Below are 25,187 nucleotides of genomic sequence, written 5' to 3'. Positions count from 1 at the left end.
TGCATCCACATGCAACACAAAATGACATGCTTAAAAAAGAAAAAAAAAATTTTCAATAACAGACTTCCTTGCAAAAGTCAGAGCGACAGTAGTAACATGGCCGCCAAGATTCACGGTTTGAGTTGAACCTTCCCTCCTTCTATTCTAACCTGGAAGAATAAGTACAGGATGCCCCATAAGACCGTCCACACTCTGCACAGCTAGATTTCTCGCTCGGAATACATAAAAATGCTGAAAGATCTGAACCTATACGACCCATAGTTTTCGAGATAAATGCGGAAGAAATGTATGACATTATATCCGTCACATCGCCTATGGTCCCGACAGGATGGAGCTCTATCACAGTCCAGTGCTCTTGTATGTGATTAGCAGGATATGGAGTAGCAAAGCCGCTGGATAGGATGTGGATGTCTGGTTTTATAGCCGCCACCATCGCCAGATCTGACACCTTTGGATTTCTTCCTATGGAGCCATCTGAAGCATTGGTCTATCAAGAACTAGTTACTATAGAAAATGAGTTAGTTTCTCATCTCCATGCTGCGTGTACTTCGTTAGATACTATGTTCTTTCAACAGTCAGCTACTCTGTGGCGCGCGCATGCATGATTCGATATGCGTGGCGGACATTTTGAACGTCTTCTTATGTGAACATAGTATGTAAATACCGCTGTTCTGCTTAGGACATCACATCATACTTTTCTTTCAAATTTATATCCAAAACATTACAGGGGCAAGTTTTTTTGGTCATTTTTTACGTATTCCAAGAGAAGAATCTGTCTGTGTAGAATTTAGGAGGGCTTGGTGAGAAATCCTGTATAAAGTTTTGGGTAGGGAGAGAAAGAGTTCTTAGCCTTATATCAGAACAAAAACAATCATTCGAGTTAACATTCAAGAAATCCTATTTACAGTAAAAGATTTATCAGGCTCAAACAAGAATGATAAAAAATGATTTCGTAAATTATTACATAGAATTCTAAAGATGTGTGCAGTTATTAGCTCAAAGGGCTATTAATTTTATTTTGGCATTTTGCGTCGAAAACTTTAAAGGTTCGTTTCCCTTTTCAAATTGTTGCCACCAAATACTATCGCTCTGTTTTATATTTAAAGAAATTAAATAATGGAGGATCTGCATAAATGTAGATATGTTTCCTGCATTGTGATAAAACAACGGTACCTAAAGCCATCAAATTTTGAATAACGTATTCCTCCACCAAATATGAGCATCTACAAGCCCTAATTTGAAGTTTGTTTTATTATTGATTTCATATTTTGTAACACTTTAATGGATTTTTGATTAACAAGCTCAACGATTTCAAAGCGAGCAATGGCAAACTGCACGGAGAACTAGAAATAATGTTGGCATCCTTAATCTCCCTTTTTGTATTTAATTAAGAATTAAAATTAGCGAGTCAATAGCATCAATTTAAATATCACTTACCTTTATCAGATATCAGCTTTTACAGCAGTTAAACGAGGTTTTATGAGTTCTTAACGCACACTGCGATAAAATTTCAGTATTCGTGAGACATACGCGATCAAAAATTATCTTTCGTTATCTGTCTTGTTCTTTATAACACGTCATTCTCAGTTTATCGTTCAAATTATCAGCTGCTTAAAATTATTTTATCAATGATGAGCAAGCAATGTAATTTCTCTTCTATAAAATGAATAATATTACAAGTTTTATTCATTTCTATACGAATATAATGAAAATTTGGGGAAAATTATACTAAAATTGTTACCATCCGTGAAATTTTTCTATCTTAATTTTCCATATAGTACAAAGAATTACATGTCCTGTTGAATATCATTACAATATTATTTGAAAATAAATAATGTACGCGATTTTGTAAAAGTATATAATATAAGACATTAGAAATATTTTTATTAACTACAATGATCTATTTTAACATATCTGTTTATGTCAGTTACATATATTATTAAAAATTAAACGAAGATTTAAGCTATTAATAAATTCTTTCATCGCCTTTGCATTACTACCTTTGTTATTACAGGTTAATTAAATTCGAAATGTAAATAAATGATTTTACTTTTCTCCAAACGGAAACACCATGAGCAATGGTTATGTGCGAGACGCTGGGATCATAAATTAAAAAACCTGCATCTTGATCAGCTGCAATACTTGCCATGGCAAGTGGATGATATGTTCATGGCAACGTACAGTAACCTAGTGGCTTAAAAATTTTTAAAACTTTCTACTAAGAACCTTTTTAGAGTTAAAATTTTGGTAGACTCCATAAAGAAGATTCCTAAAATCAAAATTAAATCTTCGAACACCGGTACCCAACAAGACTGCTTGTCACCGGTTAACTACGATTCAACAACAACTAACAGTCACTAAAGTAATAAATTTAGTTAAATTTTAAACTAAAATTAAAATGAACCACACATATAACTCTCACGATTGTGGGTCCCTGGTTGCTTGACCTACAGAATAATGGTCACTTCACTTCGGATCTTCATGTATAACCAGACCGTTATAAAGCTATACTATACTCGTGTGCAAAATTAAGAGAATTTGAAACATTTGTCTATTTTTATGAAATGTGTTGAAGCCAAGGTTCTAATTATGCCGCCGAAGAATTACACAAATATTGAGTCGAATACATAAGCATACACGTGTGTTTCTACGGAGCTGTGATTGAGAAGATGATATAAGCGCACTAGGGGTTTTGGACAAATTATGTGCTTGTACTGTCTCGCGACATTCGCCGCGTTTCTTGCAAGAGCTGGAGAAATTTCATTATATATCAGATCAGGCAATATATGTAGCCACGCTCGTGTGGATGACAGAATGGGATGGAGATTTGCTGGTAGGTTGCAGACAGGCCAGTCTCAAGAGCAGGCAGCTAAAAGCTCAATGTAACGTCCACTGTTATCTGTAAATTCTGTAAAGAATTTCGGGACACTGAGTCCACATCGAGAAGACCACGACAAGATTTTGTAATTTCAGAGTGGCGGCACAAGTGTGCTACAGCTTCACAGTTCTCGTGTGAGTTGTTCGCAGCCACTGGAACCCGAATTTCACGGTCTATAGCTTCATGATGTACGGTTGTGTGCCAGAAGGCCCGCTGTTTGCATATTGATCACTGTAGCACAAAAGAAAGCTCTTTTTATCATGGTGTAGACAACATGCGCCTTGGACCATACTTCAGTGGAGCACTGTGCTTTTTACAGATGAGTCGAGATTCAGTTTGGGCACTGATTCTCAGCGCACTTGTATCTGGAGGGAGTCTAAACAGGATACCATCCCTCTCTCATCATGGAAAAAGGGCAGTGTACGGTGGTGGAGGTGTAATGGTTTCCTTAGGCATTTATATTGGTCGGCCGCATATCGCTGCATGTGTTAGACAGTCTCCCTGCTTGTTATTAGGCACAGACAGGAGATCTTAGAGCCCTGGGTTCGTCTTGTCCTGTGTTCCTGTTAATGGACGACTCGCGGAGAGGGTCCTAACCTACGGAGCAGCCATCTGGGCAGCCCCGATGACAGTCAGAAAGGCAAAATTGCTAAGTAGTGCACAGCGACCATTTGTCCTGGCCATAACGAAGACCTACAGGACAACGTCGACTGCGGCCGCTTCGGTATTAGCAGGGCTTATGCCGCTCCTAATCAAAGCGCAGCAAGAAGCCTCAATTGCAAAGGTGACGCAACTCTAACAGCCATGCACATATGGGGATACATGCTATCTGCCAGAAGTCTACGAAACACGCAGGTCCAAACTAAGCACACATCCGTCGAAATATGGACTGGGCATAAGGACTTTCCACTCACCAGCGTTAACCCCGCCCTTAGACGGACCAGGGACCGTGCTTTATACAGACGGGTCAAAAATTGATAACGCTGTAGGCAATGCCTTTATAGCCTATATAGATGGAAACATAGCAAAGGAATGGAAGGGCCGTCTGGGCGCACAGAACTCAGTGTTCCAAGCGGAAGTAGTTGCCCTCACAAAGGCAGTGAAATGGGCAATTGACACACGCCAGAGTCGAGCTACGATATTTACTGACAGCCTGTCAAGCATTTATGCTATCAACCCTCTCCAGCGCTCCGCACTAATCTCGCACCTGCAAGAAGTCCTCCATCTACAAGAAAAGTCAATGAGAATCCAAATTTCCTGGGTGAATGCGCATGCCGGAATCCAGGGAAATGAAGCAGCAGACGCTCTTGCCAAGGAGGCTGCCCAAAATGAGGAAACGGAGCAGATTCAGGTGCCCCTGCCACGGTCATGCCTAAAGAGGCAAATAGAGGAGACCGCTATTGGAAACTGGCAGAATGAATGGGACCAAATCCCGCAAGGCCGCAGAGCGTATGAGTTCCTGCCCAAGGTAGAGGGGGACCGGCTCATCTCAGAGCCCTACCTCACGCGATATATAACAGGCCACGGCCCCTTTCCGACGTACTTTGCAGAAAGGGGTCTAGAAACAACTAATATGTGTGTCTGTGACAACTTGGGCTCACCAGACCATTATGTCACGGAGTGCCCCTTAACAGCAGAATAGCACATCAAATTCCCAACCAGCAATGTTCTGCCTTTCAAACGCCTTCTCGTAAAACATCGAGGCACGCGGCAAAAGCTTAAAAGCATAATGGAGAAGCTAGAAAAAATGGGCATAGACCTCTGCAGGCCGGAATAGGGCACATGCAATAAACATAATTGGCATTACGATTCTCAAAGCTTACTAAAGTAGCTAGGACAGCAATGGTAAGTGTATCCGTAGTATGGAAATGTAACTGTTTTTAGTTATCCACGAGCCGACGTGTCGTTAAAGGCTATTAGCACAGTAATGGACAGTGCACATATAATACTGTAGATGTAACGTGGCATGTATTGAGCACACATCTGTTAAGCGTCTTACAACTGTGAAGTCTCTAGATGGTTGCAGGGCCAGGGTAATACCCGAGTAGTCATAGAAAGCCGTCCGAGTGCCCTGTCCTGCTGTCACCTGTCACCTGCTAATGGACGACAACTTTCGTCCGCCTAGGAATCAGCTGGTCGATGATTATCTCGAAAATGAGTATACTCGCCGCATGGATTTGCCAGCCAGATCTTCTGGCCTTAACCGTATATATCAGGTCTGGGATGCTTATGCGAGTTATTTTCATCTCGACATTTATCTCCTAGAACGATCCTGAAATTGCCTTTCGACTATCACAGGGACTCCATGATTGCCTCCTGTCCAATATGTCGCCCCCGGGGGTTAACTCAAGCGAACGCCTGGGATGTACTGGTTAGGACCTGTACCTAGGCATTCTCAACTACAGGGGGTATATAATTTGACTTCACAGGACTAGAGCCCGAGCATTGTACTCAGGTTGGTTCAGGCTTTGCAGGGACCGTACTGGTGCTGTCGTGTCTGTTCCTTCGGCTGTGATGGAGCTATATGGTACATTTGTCGACTGAGTTCCCGGGGGTTTGACCCCATTCAGTTCTTGTGTCGGGGATTGACAAAGCGGACAGAGCACCTTTCTACAATGTGGTTTTGCCTATGGAGTGGTGCCCGGAGGCAAGGTGACAGAGTTTCAAATTAGCAACGTTTTCGTTCCGCCCAATGCTTAGTAAAAGCCGGACGGGTACTCCGTGGGTTGCGCCCGCGAAAACGAGGTCCCACGGGCGTTGGATATCTCAAACTCTGAATGGGTCCCGTATAATGAGGACCTGGGACGGAGGTCCCTCGCCTGGTATGTCTGTCCAATATGTCGTCACGTTGTGCGACCTATCTATATAAGAAGGACCATACACCATAATAGACTCGTTTTCAGTCCAATATCACAACGTGAAATTTGGATTTCCCTGCACTATAAGCTGTACTGATAATTATGCGTATATAAAAGAACTTTTGAATGGTACATTTCTCTCTCTCTCTCTCTCTCTCTCTCTGTGTTATTAATATACAGTCAGGGCCGGTGCCAGAGCACGTTCCATCGTTTCGACAGCACCGGGCGGAAAAATTGTCAGAATTCAGGAAAGAATCTGACAGCAGAATTTTGCATTCGCAGCCTTTGGACAGGGCGTCAAAAAGGCTATCGCCGGTCCTGTGTGTAATCATCCCAAATTTCATTTAGATCTGTCCATTAGTTTTTCAGAAACTCGACATAATGTGCAAATTCTCTTGACTTTGCACAAAAATGAATGCAAGGGAGTATATACTTTATTATACCCGCTGTACTCTATACCGGTATATAGCTCTATTTACAACGTTATATAGCTCTGGCTGCTATATACCGTCCCAAAACAGCTACATACATCCCCAGTCAATTGATTTGATTCCAATAGAAAACATTTATGCGATTTGGTAAAACATAAAATAACATGTATAACTCTCAAGGACACATTAAAAAAAGGAGCTGAAAGAAGACTCAATAATATAATCTCTGAGAACACATTAAAACTAGTCAATACTAGGCGATGTTTAGTGAATTCTTAAAAAAAGGGGGGGAGACACTTCAGGCATTTAACTGGCTGATAATTTTAAATTCTGTAATGTTTTAAATTCATGCAGATATTTTCTGCCGAATATTCAGTAGGAAAGAATTTGGGGCAATTAAAATTCATTCATTTTACTCACAATTTTTTCTTTGCTTTTGGTAAAATTGAATATTTACAACCTGCGTTATCAAAATAATAAAAGCGTAAAGGAGAAATACAAATTTTATCGGTTTACACAGATACCTTATTTAGTAATTTTCTTTGCTTAAAATTATCTTTTGAGCTCTTGCTGCAGACTTTCTCCAGAATATATATATACCCCATAAAAGCAGAGCGAAGTAGTTTAGTTCTGCTTTTTATGTATATATATTTTTATGTATATTTGGGAATAAACTGAATTTAAGCTGCATATTTCTTTCATGTTTTTCTGAGAATTTATGTTTTATATATATATATCTGTATACATATACAAATAATATTTACAAAGCAAACATTTATAATTAATTTATTTCACAGTTTTAATTAAAAAAATAATAGTATCTAGTGACGTTTGTTTGATATAACTATGGTACATTCAATCACCATATTTCAGATGTAAATAGATTGTACATCAAATTGAGGGGCTTTTCTAAAGACAGGGCAGCAGTTCCTTTTAATTCCGTCTCATAATATAGAATTCGTTCTTCATTGCAATAAATTTTTGTTTATTTCCTGAAGTTTTATGAAAGTGGATGAGAGTCTAACATACTGGTTCATCACATGGCTTATCTGCAACCCTAAACAATGAGATAACAAATCAAATATTAGAATAGTGTAAAAAGACTGGCTGACGATTGCAAATGCTACAGTTAATTTACACAACATCCTTTAAATAAATATAAACATTATAAAGTTTACCTAATAGCATTTTATAATTTTTTTTCATAAAAGTTTAATTGCTTGAAATATTTATTTAGGTTTTATTTAATTTTATCACTTTAGGTAAATTTTTTTAACTTAAGAATTAGGTAGCAAAAGAGAAAAGCGTTGTTTCTAGCCAAAGTTTCTTATTCTCTTGAAGAAAGCAAGAAGTTGATATAATAGCGTCGGTACACGCAAAAGGAGTGCGAACCATACAGATAAATATATTTTTTGATACCCACCACTGAACTATCTCTTCCATGCAATATATTGCAACTTTATTCATACATCCTCATAAAGTATGCAATCAAGATTACTAAATCTTTGCCAAGGAATATTAAAAATTTGTATAGATATTTAGAGTTTAGTATTGTTTGCCACATAATTTAAGTTAAAACTAACAGACTTGGAGCGAATTATTGCTTCTCTGAAAAGAACTGTAAAGTCCTCAAATCTTTTTATTAAATCAGAGCTGGAACATAAATGCAAGTGTCATGCTTGACAATTCAGCCGACATCTTGTGGCAATATAACTTAAAGTAACAGTTAGTTTCAAGATTAAAACTTAGTAGCCATAAGCTATATAAACAATTTAACGCGAAATTAGCTCAAAGCGTCTCACTGTAACAATTTAAATGTCGACAATTATAACGCAGAGCCAAAAAATGTAATCTTCTCAGAGTTAACAGAAATCTAATAACGTGGCCTTGAAAGGCAAAACGACTTTCTGCTTTACAATACGAACTACTTCGGCTAAAATACTCTTGAATCTGATTTACATTCTGGGAGAGAAACGGAAAGAGAAGTGACACTGAAGATCTAAATCATAAAACAACTGTTTATTCAAAATAATAATAACCTTACATTATTCTATATTCTTTTTCAGACTTATATTAAATAAATTTTTACCATACTTCTTCAAATCATTTAAATTCAATTACTAAAAACTAGATTCACAGATCATCTCAACACTTCACGGACTTATTTCTAGCAACTTAAATTTAACTACTGTGTCTGATAGGTCTATGAAATAAATGACTACTTTCGTATAAGACGACATTTGGTCACAAGGAAAGAAATATGCTACTAATGCGAAACTATATAAATAGTTAAACAGTGGGCTGATGTGTTAATCACGGTGCGACTGCAGTGGACTTGTCAGGACTTGTGTTTCTCTTGATTTGATTTGGCAACATTATGTGTCCTGAATAGGGACAGGGAGCTTACTCAAGCTATGTTCAAAAATGTGTGGAATAGACGACACAAGCAGGAAGGGTATACGAAACCCTTTATTTTCTATACTTTACAGGTACTCCCGAGCTTCGGTATACAGAGACCAACCACTTGTGGTCTGAACGTAAAAATATAAAACTACTGACTAAAACTCTAACTAAAAGCTAACTTTGAATTAGTATACAAATGCCTAGCATTAAGACTGGCTTCTATTTAAAAGGGTACGTATGTAGTACGCCGAGCTGCTGAAACTACAATACATTTTCAAATATCAAGAGGGCTAAACCTATGGTCTTAAAGGCAAACAGCAACCGAGTGAAAATTCGTAAAACAGCAGTGGCAAGCGGCTCGCTTCCTAAATCTCCTTCTCTTTCTAACTCTTGGCAAAAAGCCACAACTTAAATACTTGGGCGTTAGCAATACAATTTGCATAAACAAGTTAAAGCATTTAATTCTGGCCGGAAGTAGAAAATAATAAGTGATAGTACAGTTTTAAAATAAAATAAACGTTAGTAAAACTTAGGATCCTTACAGACTGCAAAAATGAATTAACAGCCTTATAAAACCGACGTATAGTCAGTACTACGTACAGTCTATAAGCATGACATAGGTGAGTAATTCTGGCCAGTCCCATTTTTTGATTATACAGCCGGCTTTTGCCAGTTAGGAGTATCGGGGAGATGTGCCATTATAATGATAATGATAATGATAATGAATGCTAGGTGAGTAATAGTGCGGAGTGAGACTAATGCCGACTAAATGTCAGAGACTCAGATTTACGCAATTTATGAACATAGAGAAACGTTTTAACATTGGTTGAAAATGACAAGGTGGCTGACTTGTTTATAGCCCACCCCCAGGTTGATCATTCTGACTTTACCCTTAGATAGTGCTGAGAGCAATGAAACGTATAACGGCATCCAGCATATGGGTGGAGTAGCTCTGGGCGGACTACGAAGATCGCAGGGAGAGACATCAAAGTATCGTGCACCAGGTATGTAAGGATCTCAATGCTACCTGTTCCACTACACAGGCAAATGCATAGATTCATGTATATACAAATAACACTTCTAGACGATTCGTGGAAAAAAAATCTATGATCCCATCGTACCTTAAATATACTGCCTTTAACAACAGAACGTAGACTATTCCAGTTGGAGTAGTGCCAGCCCACAGCAACATAAAACGCCATAGACTAGTGATGTGGGGAAATTAAGCGACGAATTGTGCTTTTGAGGCAGCAATGGTATGGAGGTCATCTGATCAACAACACACCACCTTGCTATCAAGCAACATGCTTCTATCAGTATAAGCATTAAGGTTTGAGGAGCCGTAACTTACGACAGCCGATTGCGTTGTGATGATGGTACTTATAATATTGACAGCAATATTAGATAAGATTGTATAGTTTCTTATGTCTCAGTCCCAGCTTTGCCAGAATTAAGTGCGATATTCCAGCAGAATAATGCCCGGAGGCATACGGTTTGGGTTCCCTAGGATTATCTACGAGTTTGCGTTATGTCCAAAGAGTTTCATGCCTGCCAGCATCCCATTTCGAACATGTCGAAACTCAAAGGAAACGTCTAGGTTCTGCTCTGCTGTATCAACTGCAATTAAGAATACACCGTCGAATAAGGCTACGCGCGCCTACTGGACGATATCACAGGCATTTGTTTGTCTCCTTGCTAGACAAAGCTGCAACATGCTTCACAACCGAGGCGATGCAACGGGGCTTTGAAGAAGACCAGACTGCATACCATAAATCACTTTGCATGTGATTACCTTGCTTTTCTAATTTCGATATCATATTCTTTATTCATTTCTACCATTACATCAATAAAATTTCAAATCAATCCGATTCTTCCTCTATTGTGTGTTAACATTCTTATACATTTTAACTAATTAATTTTCCTAACTACTCTTAAAAGTTTACTTCATGGCTTTTTAAATTTTGATAAATAAACTTTAAAAAACATCGTTATTCAGCATTCTCGGGGAACAATTGAAGAAAATAGTTCTGAGTCTTTACTAATTATTGTACAGAATCATTTTGTTGTTATTTTATACAACATCCTTCTAACATTTACATAAATCTAACTTCCTTGAATCTTCAGATAAAGAAAAAATCACAGGTTTTGCCAAATTATTAGCATTCTGATCATTACTTTAAATACTAAGATTTAATAACGTAAACATCAGTCCGGTCTTCCAGCATAAGAGTCATAGATAATTATGAATAAAATAAAATTTATTAAAGTTACTTTTCAAAATTACCAACATCTAAAAAAGCAGCAATACATCGCATAGCTTTTCTTATGCGATCGCAAAACTCAAATTCAAAACTCAACCGATCGTTATCTTTTAATGGGCCCACCAGTGGCCGAGCGGTAAAGTCGCTGAACACTGGTAGTTCGGTCCGAGGTTCGAATCCCGCGAACGGGCTGGCTGCATGGGTGTTTTCGTGGTTTTCCCCATGTGTAACGTGTATACGAGCCAGTTTCCCTTAGAAAGTCCTCCACGAAAGGCATCCCTCCCCTTAGGCAGATAGCCCTAGTGTGCTTTACCATAATTAAATACACCAACACCAACGTTATCTTTTAGTGAGGTTAAGAGTTAACAAATTGCTCTTGCTGTTTGTTTTGTAAATTTAAATATTTTTTAATGAATACATCACTTTTACTAAAAGAGGCAGAGATGGGACGGCATTTAAAGAAAGGAAATTAACTATATGTGCTACATTATCCTTTAATGAACGTCGCTTGAATGAAGATTATCAAAAGTAGAAAGTTTTAATATTTCATAACTTACACTTTTTATTTACAGTGACTAAGTAAATACAAAATTACCAAAGTACCAAACAAATAATAGAAGAAGCTCATAAAAGTGACCGAAGTCATTGTCTCAAAAGTTCGCTAGCACGCCAGTAAAGCACCATTACAGAGTTGCCCAGAAATGACGCATATCGACAGAGGTGGTCTCTGAACATTAAATCTGCCGGATTACAGAAAGAGCAGCCAGGTTTTAAAAAGATTCCAATGCAAGAAGGTGCCCTGTCAAGCACTCATGTCCACTCAGGAGCCGGAACTGGATCAATCAGGAGCCGGAACTGGATGTCAGCTTCCCGTCGTGATTGCTGGCGATTGCTAAAAGATCTTCAGTTCTACAGCTCTTTATCCTAACTTGAATTTTCAATTCAAAACTTTTGTATGATTTATTTGATATAAAGCCTGATGAAATGGAAAGATAATGATCGAAAATTTCGTTTGTAACAGTCTCGAGCTCTTTTTGTGAAGCAGTCGGCCTTCTCCTTCCCAAAAAGGCCACAATGGCCAGGTAGCCACTGAGAGACCAGACCTTTCATTTTTAAAGCCAGCTTCCGTAAATAATGCCGACACTGGGAGAGTTTTCTCCGATGAGGGCAAGCTCGAAAAACTAATGGCTTGTATTGCAGCCCGGGAATCAGAAAAAATGACTACTTTAGCAAATCTATCCTCAAAAACCAACAAAGATTTCAAAGCAATTCGGATGACTTCCCCTTCTCACCAAAAGCCGTTTGAAATGTTTCTACCCTGAAGCATACAGAGAAAATAATTAGGGTGCATTGTAGACTTACTTCCTCGTGGCGCACCCTGGGCAATGTTATTATAAAGGCAAAGTGGTCGGCAGATCTCGACATGTTTTTGCTCCATCATTTCGCCAACTTATGCTTTAGTTATCTTAATATCACACTTCAAAAGAATACATTAAAAAAATACTTGTAAATTTAATATTTCGACGGAGTTAATTCATTGACAGATATAAATTCTGTGATATGTTTCTATATAATCACAATCACTCTGAATACGCGTACCCTGCGAAAAAAAAATGGGACAGCTCTATATCTCCCGGACCGATTCACGAAATTTAACTTGCGTTTTTCATGTCTCGAAAGCGCGACTTAGTATATGTATTAGATTTATATATATCATTGTTCTAATATAGGTATTTTGACCCAAAATCGAACTTTTTCTGAAATGACATGCCAATGTTTTCCCATATTTCGATTCTACGACTCAAATTATACCTAAATAGTAAATTTTGTAAAATTTAGTACGAAATTTATGGAGAAATTAAAATTTGTTTGTTCAGTTTGCGCCAAGAATAATTCACTTGGCGAACATCTTAATTTATAGCAACCTATTTTCCTGTCCTTTTTTTTCATTGTAAACAAATATAAAAAAGTCATCGTTCATTATTTCAAATATTTTTAAGAAAGTGCGTAAACTACATTTGGCGTTATTATCGCTTATAAAAAAATATACCAAATTTCAAAACGCTACAATATGTAAATTTACGTATATCCTAGAAAATTTTGAATAAAAAAAAAACAATTTGTTGCAGGTACGCTTAGAAATGCATCTACTTTAAGATGACGGCAAAACTTTTATAGGTTATAATTCAAAATGTTTTCGAAAAATTTATAAAAATTATTTAAAAACACAATTTTAAAAATAAATCATAAAAATGGGCGAGTTTTATTTGGAATGAAACTAAATTTTGAGTTCTGGAAGGAGAAATCAAGTAAGGTTAATAGAAAAAGAGAGACTAATAAATGTATAGCATATTCTCAGCTGCAAAGCGCAATTCCATTTGTGCTTTTGCAGCTGAGGATGATGGTTCGGTAAAACCATCGAAACTATTCCTGTGAAAATTTGAAAATATAACGCTGATTTTTGTTGTTTGACTTCTAAATTAATATTTGTTCGGCGTGTTACTGTATCTTAATATACATATCTCCAATGATAGTTCGAAGATGTGTTTCGTGACAGTAGTATTTTATCATAATTAGATTTCAGTATCAGATACTTACATATCTTCTCGTGCCTCTGGTTTGAAAGCGGCGTCAAGCCATTTTTTTACGTTATTCTTTTCTTCTCGCCTGAAAATGAATGTATTTATTTATTTCCACTGACGTTGATTAAAGTCAAATGAGTGAAAACACCAGATTACAAATAACGCAAAAGAAAAAATTAGATTATTTAATGGCAAAATAAAACTTTAAGAGTTTCTATTTTTGTAAATGTCGATACAAATATGCAGCAAATGCAAATATGATCCAAATATGAAACAAATGCAGATATGATCCAAATATGAAGCAAATGCTTCTTAACAAAAAACATAAAATTATATTTTAAATAATTAAATTTTCAACTCATATATTTGTTGTGAATTGATAATTTCAGGATTAGAAAGAGGTTGACATCAGAAACTAAGATAATAGCGAAATTTCTACAACAGAATTTGAATGCATGTTAACATATTTGTTACAAATGTACTTACGTCATTTTGGCGATTATTGCAGCAAAATCTGGCGCATTATCGCGGTCGTTCTGTATAAGCCACAATGATAGTAGATCTAAAAATGGACAGAAAAAAATATTTAAGTCTAATCATATTCATTAATCTCAAACACACAATTTTTATTTTCTAAGTTAAAACAGAACCCTCGGTTAATTTTCCAATTTATTATTTTATTTAAAAATAATAAATTGTAATTTATACTTTAAAAATTAAAACAAAATTTGTACTTTAAGAACACTGGAAATGTGTGTTTGAAAATTATAGGAAACTATTATCATTAAGCTTTTTTAAAATTATACGTTATTTCTAAGTACTATGATCACCATTTGAAGCAATCTATTTCCAACAGCTCACTGCGAAACGATAAACTGCTTACTATTGTATACTAAACTAAAAACTATTGCCGGAACGAAATATATTTCTTAATAAAAGGATATTCATTTTTAATTATTTCGTCACCCATGTACCAAAAGAAAATGAAAAAATATTATTGAGATCATAAGATAAATATTAGGCTGAGGTCTTTACTTTTAAAACAGCTTGAAACTTTTCATTGGAAAATTCGCAATGTTACTGCGCATGTAAGTATATTAATTCATGTTTTCTCTAATTACTAATTCTTAAGGGTGATTTACTAAATTCAGCAGCGTTGGCCCCCTTTGTCTTGAAAGGAACCAACTATAATTTTCTTCTCTTTGTAGAGAGAAACATGACCATTTATTTTTAAAAAACATGCGCTGATTTTCAAGTAAGGACTATTTACAGTTACGGAACTTTAATCCCAAGAAACGCACGCAAACTTGACGGAGCTTTTTAATGAAATTGGTTTCATGTGCTGAACTAATAGTTCACTCTTGAATACCTGAAACTCCTACGTTAGTTTCAGGTGTTTCAAGTTTATGAGCGTTAAGTGGCTCTGGCGAATGCTGTACGCTTATTATGCATACAGTGCTTATAACTTATCCTCACTTTTGCAGTGTATCACTTTTCAAATAATGAAAGGTCGCACTTTTGCAGTGTATCACTTTCTACATAACGCATATAAATAATACAACACTTATACTCGCTTGTGTGTCAAATTATTTCGTGGTATAACACTTTTCAAACGATTCATCAACGCTTATAATGCACAAAATCATCATGTTTACATACATAAAATGCATATATAATATACACTTGATTATATATATATATATATATATATATATTATATATCATAGTTAAATTGAAAAAAAACTACATGTAAAATGAACTTAAATACATCTTGCGCAAACTGCCGCAAAGATTTAATTAATAAATACTGAAAAATGATAGTTGAAATTAAACAGGAAAATTAAACTGAGTAAAAAAATACAAAATGATACTGAAATTAGAAAAATTATAAGAATTAAAATTAAAATGAGACTGTTAGTGAAAGATATGGCAAAATAAAAGGTACTTTTAAATAATAATAAATGTAAATGGAGTTTATCACTTTTTGACTTTTACTTTGTGGAGACATTAGGTATTTTTTTAAAAATGAACAATACCCTCGCCGGGATTCGAACCATGGAACTCTCGAATACGCGCCGAGCGTGCTCACCACTACACCACGAAGACGAAGGCATGCTAAGAAGGCGGGAGAAATACCTTATATACTTCCCCTTTTAAAGGGCGACTGGGGATTAGCGGACCCAATCGCCAATCACCAAATCCTGGTGGTGGAGAATCATCATCCACCACCCTTTTAATTCGGGTGCCGCTGTAGAGACATTAGTATTTTTTTTTTTTAAATGAGCTATGCCCTCGACTTCTCGAATACGCGCCAAGCATGCTGACCACTACACCGTGAAGGCATGCTAAGAAGACGGGAGAAATACCTTGTAACTTTCTCAAAAGCAGGTCGGCCATTGAGTGATAGTACCTCTTTTTCTGCAGAATCTTTTTGTGCTTCTGTACACTTAAATTAACCAAGACTATAAATAAATATATTTATTTAAAACCTTGATTAATATTAATTTAACCTTGGTTAATTGAGGTGTTAAAAAAATGTTTGTTACAAACATTTTGTAACAAATATTTTTTAAACACCTCTGAAAATTAAAAAAGCTTCGTTTACAAAAAAAAAAAAAAAAAAAAAAAAAAAAAAAAAAAATTACCCTGCATCTCAAATTTCATGCCGACTTCTAACAGCATACTTCTTCTCAGCTTCTCTATTATAAATTTCTTTTTTTAAGACATTGTTTTTTTATAATTTTTTTCCATTGTATATTTCATGACGCGAATTTTGTTTATTAATTTCATTTATTAACTTAAATTAATAAAAGTTATGCTTCAGATTATTTATATGCTTTATGGCTTTTGTATAGTATTTGTTTATAAAATTTTACTTATTGCATTTAACACTTATGAAAACTGACATGCAAAGCTTGTTTATGTACAGCAGGCACTTTTAAATTTCGGAGGTGCTAAAAAATGTTTGCTTATTTATTTATTCAGTACCTCGGTTAACTTTAAGTGTACAGAAACGAAAAAGGGTTTTGTAGGAAAGAGGTATTATCGCTCAATGACTGATCTCCTCCTGATAAAGTAAAAATCAAAAGTGATAATAGAGCTTTTTTTCATATATACTTTCATTCATTTCATTTGTTCTTACTTAAAAGTCGCGTTTATTTTGCCTTTTTTTTTTTTTTTTTCGCTGAAAGTCTCATTTTTGTTTTTATTTTTATATTATTTTACAATATATATACAAATGTACATATGCATATATGTGCATAATGTGATGACTTTAATAGCTGTAATGAACTAGCAGACAGACGTGGCCGAATTCACATAATTTTAATATTAGATAAAGCAATTCTGGAGACACAATATTTGCATCACACCCCAAAATTTTCAAAAAATTTCACCAAACCAAAATTCAATGATGTATTAGCCCTTTAATTTTAATTTAGGCATTTTCCCTGTCTATTCTAAAAATAGTAATACCTTCTACTGCGCCATTTCGAGACTAATCCGTATCATATGACTTGCATAACGCTGGTGACGTAAATGAAACTAAATCTCGAACTGCCAACTATAATTTTACAGAATTACTAATTATCCAAGTTACCCACAATGTAAATGTTCTTGCAGATGTGCGAGTAGTGTCCTAATTTGTTTGAGGAAGCAGAATTTTTATCGAAATAAAAATAAATATTCAATCTGCCTCGGCTTCCAATTTGCTGTCCGTTACAGATCAATGTCTACAAAATGCAATATTTATACAACTACACTATGAATGTTTCTATTTCATTGCATCTAGGTTTGCTTCATTATATACATATGTGTGCGTGTGATATGTATTTGAATATGTATATATATTTATGAAAGAAACTTAATATTGAACTATATATTGATATATATTCTTTATATATATATATATATATATATAATAAAAAAACTTTCCATATACTATCTCCAAGGAACAGAAATTTAATTTAAAACCGAAAACTAGGAAAAAATTTTTTTTACTACAAATATTGCAGGCATTAGTAGCCTCAAAACTATCTAAGCCTGTTAGAATAGTTACTGTTACACCATGGGTAGTATGATACGGTTTTAATAATTTTGTTCATAGGCAGTATTAAATCAATAATTTCCCTTGTTGTATGATAATAAATCTGCTAAATACTTACGCTCAGGGGTTGGTTCAAAATCGTCTTCAGCAGAAGTGAGGACGAAACAACAAAGAGAAGTTAAGCATAAGATTCTCAAAAACATTTTGAAATTTGCAGTCTTTCTGTTATGCTAGGAAATACCAAAATAAAAAACGTAAGTTATACAAGACGTTATATGTCAATAACATGATACTAAAATTTTTTGTGAATGACCGAGTTATTACTGATTAAAATTCGCAAAGATTAGCTAGAAAATATGTTATAACGGAACTAAAATATTAAAGATATTAGAATTTGCTGATTGTTTCGTTCAATAATACTGTTTTATATCTTTAGTCAGGCCTGACTTTCCCGCGATAAAGTGAATTGTGCAGCATGTAGGCAGGGCTTTTCAGATTTGAGCTGCTGTTATCTTATAGAGGCAATATGGAGAGTTCTGCGATGTTATGCTCAGCATTACTCTTATCAGCCTCTGTTTATTATTATGTAACAATACGTATCATTATTGCATTATCATGTTTAGTAAGCTCGTTTCTCTACCCTCCATAATGTTGCAGTAATATAATGTAAGATAATTTAAGAAGAATCTTCTGATCTCAAATTTTTATGATTGTAAAAATTATACAAAAAATGTTCTCTTAACCACTAAAATTAAACTTATTATGTACAATCATTAATCTCTGATATAGGATAAGTGCTATTGTATAAAATGTTTCAAATAATGGTCAGTAATCAATCATCATACAATCAAAAACTCAGCACCTAGAGCGCTGATCCATTCCTATAGTCTGGTGTTGAACATATGATACAACTACTAATTTTTTTCTTCTTCAGCAAATGGCCACCTCCATGTGTTGTTAGAATAATATTTCTTTTAACTAAGAGCTAAGCCTCTTGCAGTTGCTAAGAGAGCATTTAGTTGCGAAATTAAACATTTTAAAACATTCCTCTTTCTCAGTTTCTAATGATAAACGAATGATGAAAAATAACTCACAAATCAAAATTCTATTTCTGAAGTGGCGAATATTAATAAAAATGTTTGTGAAATACATGGTAATTTAAAAAGAATGAAACCACTTCTTACAAATGGTGTAAAGGAACAATTTACCACGGGCGAGTGAAAAACATCTGTCGCACATTGGTTTAGCTGCGCTACTGCCACTGATCTGATATTTTGCAATTGCCATTCGAGCTCGCTTTTCATTACATTTGCTGTTATTTTCTACGGGGATATCCCAGATGCTCTGTATACCTATCACACCTATTTCAAGCTCTGTAAAATTACACCAGCACATATTCAGACTGACAGCCATCGGCCTGAATCTGTTGCATCAATGCGGATTTCTTCATAGACTTTTTTTAGTTTGAACGTATACCATATGATAGGTGGTTTACGGAGAAAATGCAGATCCTCAGTTAGATAGGCAAAACTTCATGTTTTTCTTCTCAATGGATACTTTAGTATGCTCCTCAGTCGTATTTAGTCACTTTATACTAGATGTGCAACGTAATTTTATCCTTTTTTAAAATTACCCTTCAATGTTGCAAATCTTTTGAAATCCTCGCATTGTGTATTAATGTTAATTGCATGGAAATGTATAAAAGAATATATAAAATTAGATAAAGTATTATCAGAAAATAAAAGTAAGTGGTATCTTAAAGCGATAGTAGTTTAGTTTAAATTTTAAAATATCGAACTTTTAAATGTTCCATAAAAACAAATGTAAATCAGAAAAATAGTAAATTCAAAATAATAAATTAATTAAGTATAATAAACTGAAAATAACGAATCCATCAACCTGTAGTTTAAATTTAATTCAAACGAATCTTTTTTATTTTATGAGTTTAATCATGAAGCAACTTTTAATTTAATTGACTAAGAAACAATTTTTTATGAGTTTACTCATGAAGATAATTTTTTTCATCAAAGGCAGGGATTCCTAACGGGATCGATATTGACCCCCTAGGATTCGATGACATTTTGAGGGTTGTCGATGACAAACAAGAGGTCGATAGCCCAATGTGCACCGGCAATTAATCGTCATAATCAAGATCCACTTGGATCTCAAAAAAAAAAAAAAAAAAAAAAATTGTAAGTAATTGTTTACTGCTATAAAGCAGTAACATGTAGTGAGGGGAAAATATGATGTAGAATTAATGTAAGAGAAAATGCCTAAAAATAATTAATATATTTTTGAAACAATATAATTCCCATGTTCAGGTGGAGGATTCAAATTAATGGATTTAAAATTAATGGATCAAAATTCAATTACTTCATTCAAAATTAATGGATCTAGGTACCGTTGTTTTATCATAATGCGAGAAATATACATACATTCATGCAGATTCTTCACTATTTAATTTCTTTAATTATAATACAGGGCGATAATATTTGTTGGCAACAATTTTAACAGTGATTAGCCGTTTATAATGAAACGCCACAAAATGCCGTTTTGAGACGAATAACCTTTCCGTGCTACAGCCCCTTTCGGATAATAATAATTATTAAAATTAAACTATTAAAACAACTATTAGAAATGTGGGGCTCCACTATTTTATCTAACAGCTAAATGTGTAGGAATCTCGTGAACAGATAAGCAAATAATCACTTGAGTTCCGGAACAGAGACATAAACTCAAGAAGGGTTAATTACCCTTTATTATTCAAAATAAGAATGTACAGTCGGCTCCTTTCTCAGAGAGTACAGCAAAGCCTCCACTTGGGCTTGAACTCAAAGTAATGAGAAATAACTAATGCTTAACTAAAAAGATACAGCCGAAGGTATCAAAATTCTCAGTAGTTAGCCCCTAAATATCAAATAAGCTGGCGAAGCTATCAAGGGCTTGAAATACGGCCGAGTGTACTAATAGCTTAAACGGCGAACGTGCGTTAGTCAGAAACTCTGAGGTTCTCTAACGAAGTCAGTGGAACTTCGACTCAAACACCACTCTTACACGTGTCCATTAAACGCGATTCTGAAAACACATTCAGATAGGAAATTGTAAGCTGAAATTAGGAGGGACAGGAAAGTAGCTTTAACTAAATATAACTGTTAAAAACTCAATATAAACCTTACAGAATTACTATTAACAACTATTAAAATTGAATCATCAAGCGTAGCCATCACATTAATTAAAATCGAACTTTTGTGCAGTTCGTATGTGTAATTTTGTTTCCGAAAACTTGTTGCATGCGAAATTGAAAATAATAAGACATGAATAAAATAAGCCATTTTTTTTTCAAAACTTTGTTCATATTTAATCTCATTGTTTTCATTTTGTTATATATGTGTAATTATTTGCATGACGATTATGTTGTATTCTGCATATAACTGAAAAAAGTATGACGGAGTAAATACAAGGTAAGAGCTGGAAAACCCGATCAAAAGGATATGGATGAGAAAGGAGAAATTAAATTTAAGAAAGAAAAGAAAGGAAATAAAAAGTACCTCGTATATGCTGGCGTGTTAAAGCTTTTTTGCAAATTCATTTTGATAGCTTAATTTTTGTAGTTTGTTTTCCACTGAGTAAAATCAAAACATTGCCTAATCACTGTAGGCGTTTATAGAATTTGGAAGAAATATACTAAATTGAATAACTAGGTAAAATACAAATTAATATTATCGTTACCTTTAAAGAAAGATTACAGGCATTTTAAGAAAATATATCATGGAGATCCTCTTTCTAAAGCAAAAAAATATTCATTTTATATTTCTCATAATTTTATTATACATATACTTGATTTTAAAGTATAGCAGTTGCTGAAAGTTATTTGAGATCGTCATACTCTATGTGAGACAAACATATTTAAGACAAATGTCTCCTCAGAATGTGAGAGAGTTAAATTTATAGAGACTATCCTATTGTATCGGTGGTGGTGGTTCGTTTAGTCTTGGACTAACATTAGTTCGATGCTTTCAGTTATAACTGGAACTAGGTCCGTCATAATTAATGCATGGCCCTCTGGACACTTGCCCGTGAGCCACACAAGCATAGAGGTTCTCTAACTCGTTTATATTTCATTTCATTGCATAGTTGTTGCAAAAGCCCCAGCATATTGGTTTGCCCGTGGGCTCACAATGCTGTAAAGAAGCTGACTGGAAATACTACGTGTTACGTGAAAGATTCAGTTGCCTTAGTGTCGTAAGTGCCATTTATTATTTATTTAATTTATGTCTATATGATACGCTTTCAATAACCATTTATTTATTTATATAACTAGTCATAAAGCATCATAAAATATTTATTTATAAAACAGCATAACTATTTCTGGAGGCATTCTTTTTAGTATCAATGGCTTTTGATTTGTAATCAATATTTTTAAATGAAAATAGAATATTTAATTTGAAATTTATAACTGTTTACCCTTTCTTTACAAAATAATTAGATTGAAATCATCAATCAGTTCCCATCATGGAAAAAATTAAATAAATAATAAACGATAGCATGACAACAATTATTCTAAACAAATTTATCAAGACATATTTATGTCCATATGAAGAGCCTTTAAAATTAATAGTCTTCTTCACAAATACGCTGGTAAAACTAGATACCTTTGACTCTTGCCATGAGTATTCCGCGACTTGATTTCTTCAAACAGTCCTTACAGATAAACTTCGAAAAAAAGTCGCGAACAAGTGGATAAGACTGTTGAATACTGATTATTTCAATTATACTAAAGTTCAGCAAAGTGAATTAATTGCATGTGCTTCGTATATGTAACGTGAAGACGAGCTTGTTTCTGTTACAAAGATCCTTGACCAAGGCAAACTTTTATTTGGCAGATAATCCTCTCTTATTTCACTTCAAATTAAGGAAGTTAGAATAGAATAAATGGAGTAAACCTCACTCGCATATTTCATAAGTGCACTTCTGTGTAGCCACCAAGAGAGTGGCTCCTAGGATGGACCAATTGGGCTTCCAGTAATATTTCTATCATGTCAAATTACCTTTGGCGCGCTTTTGAAATGTTATGCGAATTTAAAATGTTACTAATATTTATGATCGAAAACATTTTGCCACACATTTTCCTGTGCAAAATAATTAAAGCATAGTCTATTTCTTCCAAAAATTTTTATTGCGCAGTTAGATCAAATATAAGCAATTGTGAAGATTTCGCTACCTGGCTGAAAGAATTTGAAAGAAATAGAAACACATGTTGGATACTCCGCAAAACTTCGACTGATCAATCTCGATTTCTGTTTTCAAGAAACTTCATTTGTTAGTATTCCTCTTATCCGAAAGTAAAGGTATGTGCTTAAATTTAGAAGTTATATAACAGTTACGTAACATTTTGTATTTAAGGGTGATTGATTGCAAAATGGTATCTGTAATTGCTATTTAAAATTTGTTTCAGTTAGTTCAGATAACATTTAGTTCAGATGAAAACACATATATTTCTATACATTTGAAATAAAATTGTCTTGCAGTTTTTAAATACAATTACATAAATTTATTGAGAGTAATGTAAAACTTCTCAATAAAATTATGCAATTGCATATTATTATTATTATATCTATATTTTGCATCTCGTGAAGAAATAGCATTTAATCCAGATTCATTTAATTATTCAGGCTTAAATATACCACTTAAAATATTATGAATGGTATTTTTTGTAGAGAGCAAAACTATGCAACAAATAAAAAGAAAAATAAATGCGAATTCAAAATGTTACTAATATTTAAGCATAATTATTAGCTGCACTAAAAGGTAGTACGAACATTTTGTAAATAGAATTTTATTTTAGTTAGAGTTGCTCATGGTTCTTCAGAATTAGTTTGATGTTGTGAATACTATGTCAAACTGAAAAGAACTTGAAATACATATCCACAAATCAAAATATTGTTTATCAGTGCTTTTCAGGAATTTCATTTGTGCTGCTGCAATTTTATACTATTACTTAAAACTTTACTTCTGTAAGTAAAGTTCTTCTGTATTAATTTCTATTAAACGATTTTAATTAAACATTAAGCTACCTTTTAAAACAGTACACATTATATATATATGCATGCATCTTAAAAATAACGCTGCCTAGACTGAATCTAGTATAATTGACTTTCAGATTACTAAGGTAAAAATTGCGATACTACTGTCATATTAAATTTACCGTGAATATTCATTCGCATTCCTATACATTCCGTATGTTAAATTTCCCATTTAATAAAAATTCACTTTTGTATGCATTGTCTGCACAAGAAATATTCTTCAAACAGAAGGAATTTATTTTATTCACAAAGAATATATTTAATTTATTTAACTTTTAATGTTACAATAGATATAATCAGATCATACAGAATATATGTTTTGAATCTTACACTTTCAAAATCAAAAGAAAACAAGGACTGAAATAAGAAAATACTAGATTCATTGTAACACTTCCAGTCCTTCTCAGCTCAATAAAAAAAATTATACACTTGAATTCTCTTAATGTGTTAGTAAATGCATAACATTCGAGGCTAATTGTAGCTTGAGTCATTTACTTGATGTAAAGAGCGATAATGTGCCGCGACCATCAATCCGAATATCAGTGCATGATAAAAATCGTGAAAGCGAAATGTCAGCAATTAAATAAACTCATAAAGCGAAAGCACAATGAGAATTTCTACTATTACGCCATACATTTATAACTGCGAAACAAATGCAAATTAAAATGTAAACAGCATACGCTCAGATGCTCAGTTACGAAGATTTACCGTCACAAGAGCAATAGAAGTTCATTAGTCCATTTCAGAAACCCCTCACCCCAGTGGCTACGCTCATGTGCACTTGTGAATTATGCGTCCCGTACAATGCAAATGAAGCCATGAAACGTCACGAAATTACTTCCGGAGTAATCATGGCCGCTGCCATAAGCAGGCCTCTAGTTGTTTTTGTTAACATTCTAATCGGTATTGGCTACATGTTGAGCTGTTCGTCACTGAATGCTTATAAGTCTTCTCTAATTTTGATTTTTTTTATGAAAAACGATTTTCTATATAACATATAGAAAAATCATGAGGACTGAAAATAACTGTTTCAAATTTAATAAAATCTAGGTACATGTGAATGTGCAAATGGTAACTGCAAGGCAAACGTATGCATGGTAAAAATCTAGACGAGTGGAAGTTTTAATGCTATTTTTGCAATTATACCTAAAACACTTTCCGAAACTCCAGCCGCTGATATTTGCTTTCAAAATCAGTGTAATTCTATTTAACAATGTGTTTCGTAGTGTTATCCATGCGCTGTCTGGCGATCATAATAAGGTGTGACGTCATGCATTTGACATTTCCTTTGCTTTCATTTTTGTGACATCATGCTTATTCCACCTATTCCAACCTTCTTGCTTTAAACAAACAAAATTAATATTGATGAATGTCTGTCAAACAACTTTTAAAGAAATTTTTATACTTTAAATACTATACTTTTCATCGTTCAAGCATGCTGTTACAGTGATTTCCCTGCCACTTTTACTAGTTTTTTTTTTTTTTTTTCCAGAAGTGTCGCGAATTCTGTTTAAAATGCTATACGGTTTTGATAATCTTCGAATAAACAGTGTATCTGTTCGCTAAATTAAGCATTGCAATGACACCGGACAGTTCGCGATTTTAGGTTTATTTTTCATTGTGTTTTATTTCAATATGGTGAACTT

The 25,187-nt window shown here is 34.3% G+C and overlaps 1 protein-coding gene and 1 long non-coding RNA gene across 2 annotated transcripts in view; both read right to left on the bottom strand.

Annotated features, from left to right (window-relative positions):
* The window catches only part of LOC118187308 (oplophorus-luciferin 2-monooxygenase non-catalytic subunit-like), a 52,786-nt gene extending 47,674 nt beyond the window's left edge, over nucleotides 1-5,112 (bottom strand). Inside the window, exon 1 of the mRNA XM_035357501.2 lies at nucleotides 1,438-5,112. The gene's annotated coding sequence lies outside the window, so the exon portion shown is untranslated. The remainder of the gene's footprint in view (nucleotides 1-1,437) is intronic.
* A 1,825-nt stretch (nucleotides 5,113-6,937) lies between these two features.
* Nucleotides 6,938-25,187, bottom strand: part of LOC146995097 (uncharacterized) — a 64,006-nt gene continuing 45,756 nt past the window's right edge. Inside the window, exons 2-5 of the long non-coding RNA XR_015043538.1 lie at nucleotides 17,577-17,688; nucleotides 13,900-13,975; nucleotides 13,430-13,498; nucleotides 6,938-7,224 (exon numbers count right to left, since the gene is read on the bottom strand). This is a non-coding gene — a long non-coding RNA (uncharacterized LOC146995097). The remainder of the gene's footprint in view (nucleotides 7,225-13,429; nucleotides 13,499-13,899; nucleotides 13,976-17,576; nucleotides 17,689-25,187) is intronic.

The sequence above is a fragment of the Stegodyphus dumicola genome, chromosome 10 (genome assembly GCF_044657685.1).
Source record: "Stegodyphus dumicola isolate Sdum_Otavi_A_Nest chromosome 10, ASM4465768v1".
NCBI classification, from domain to species: domain Eukaryota; kingdom Metazoa; phylum Arthropoda; class Arachnida; order Araneae; family Eresidae; genus Stegodyphus; species Stegodyphus dumicola.
This window is presented reverse-complemented; position numbering and strand designations above follow the sequence as displayed.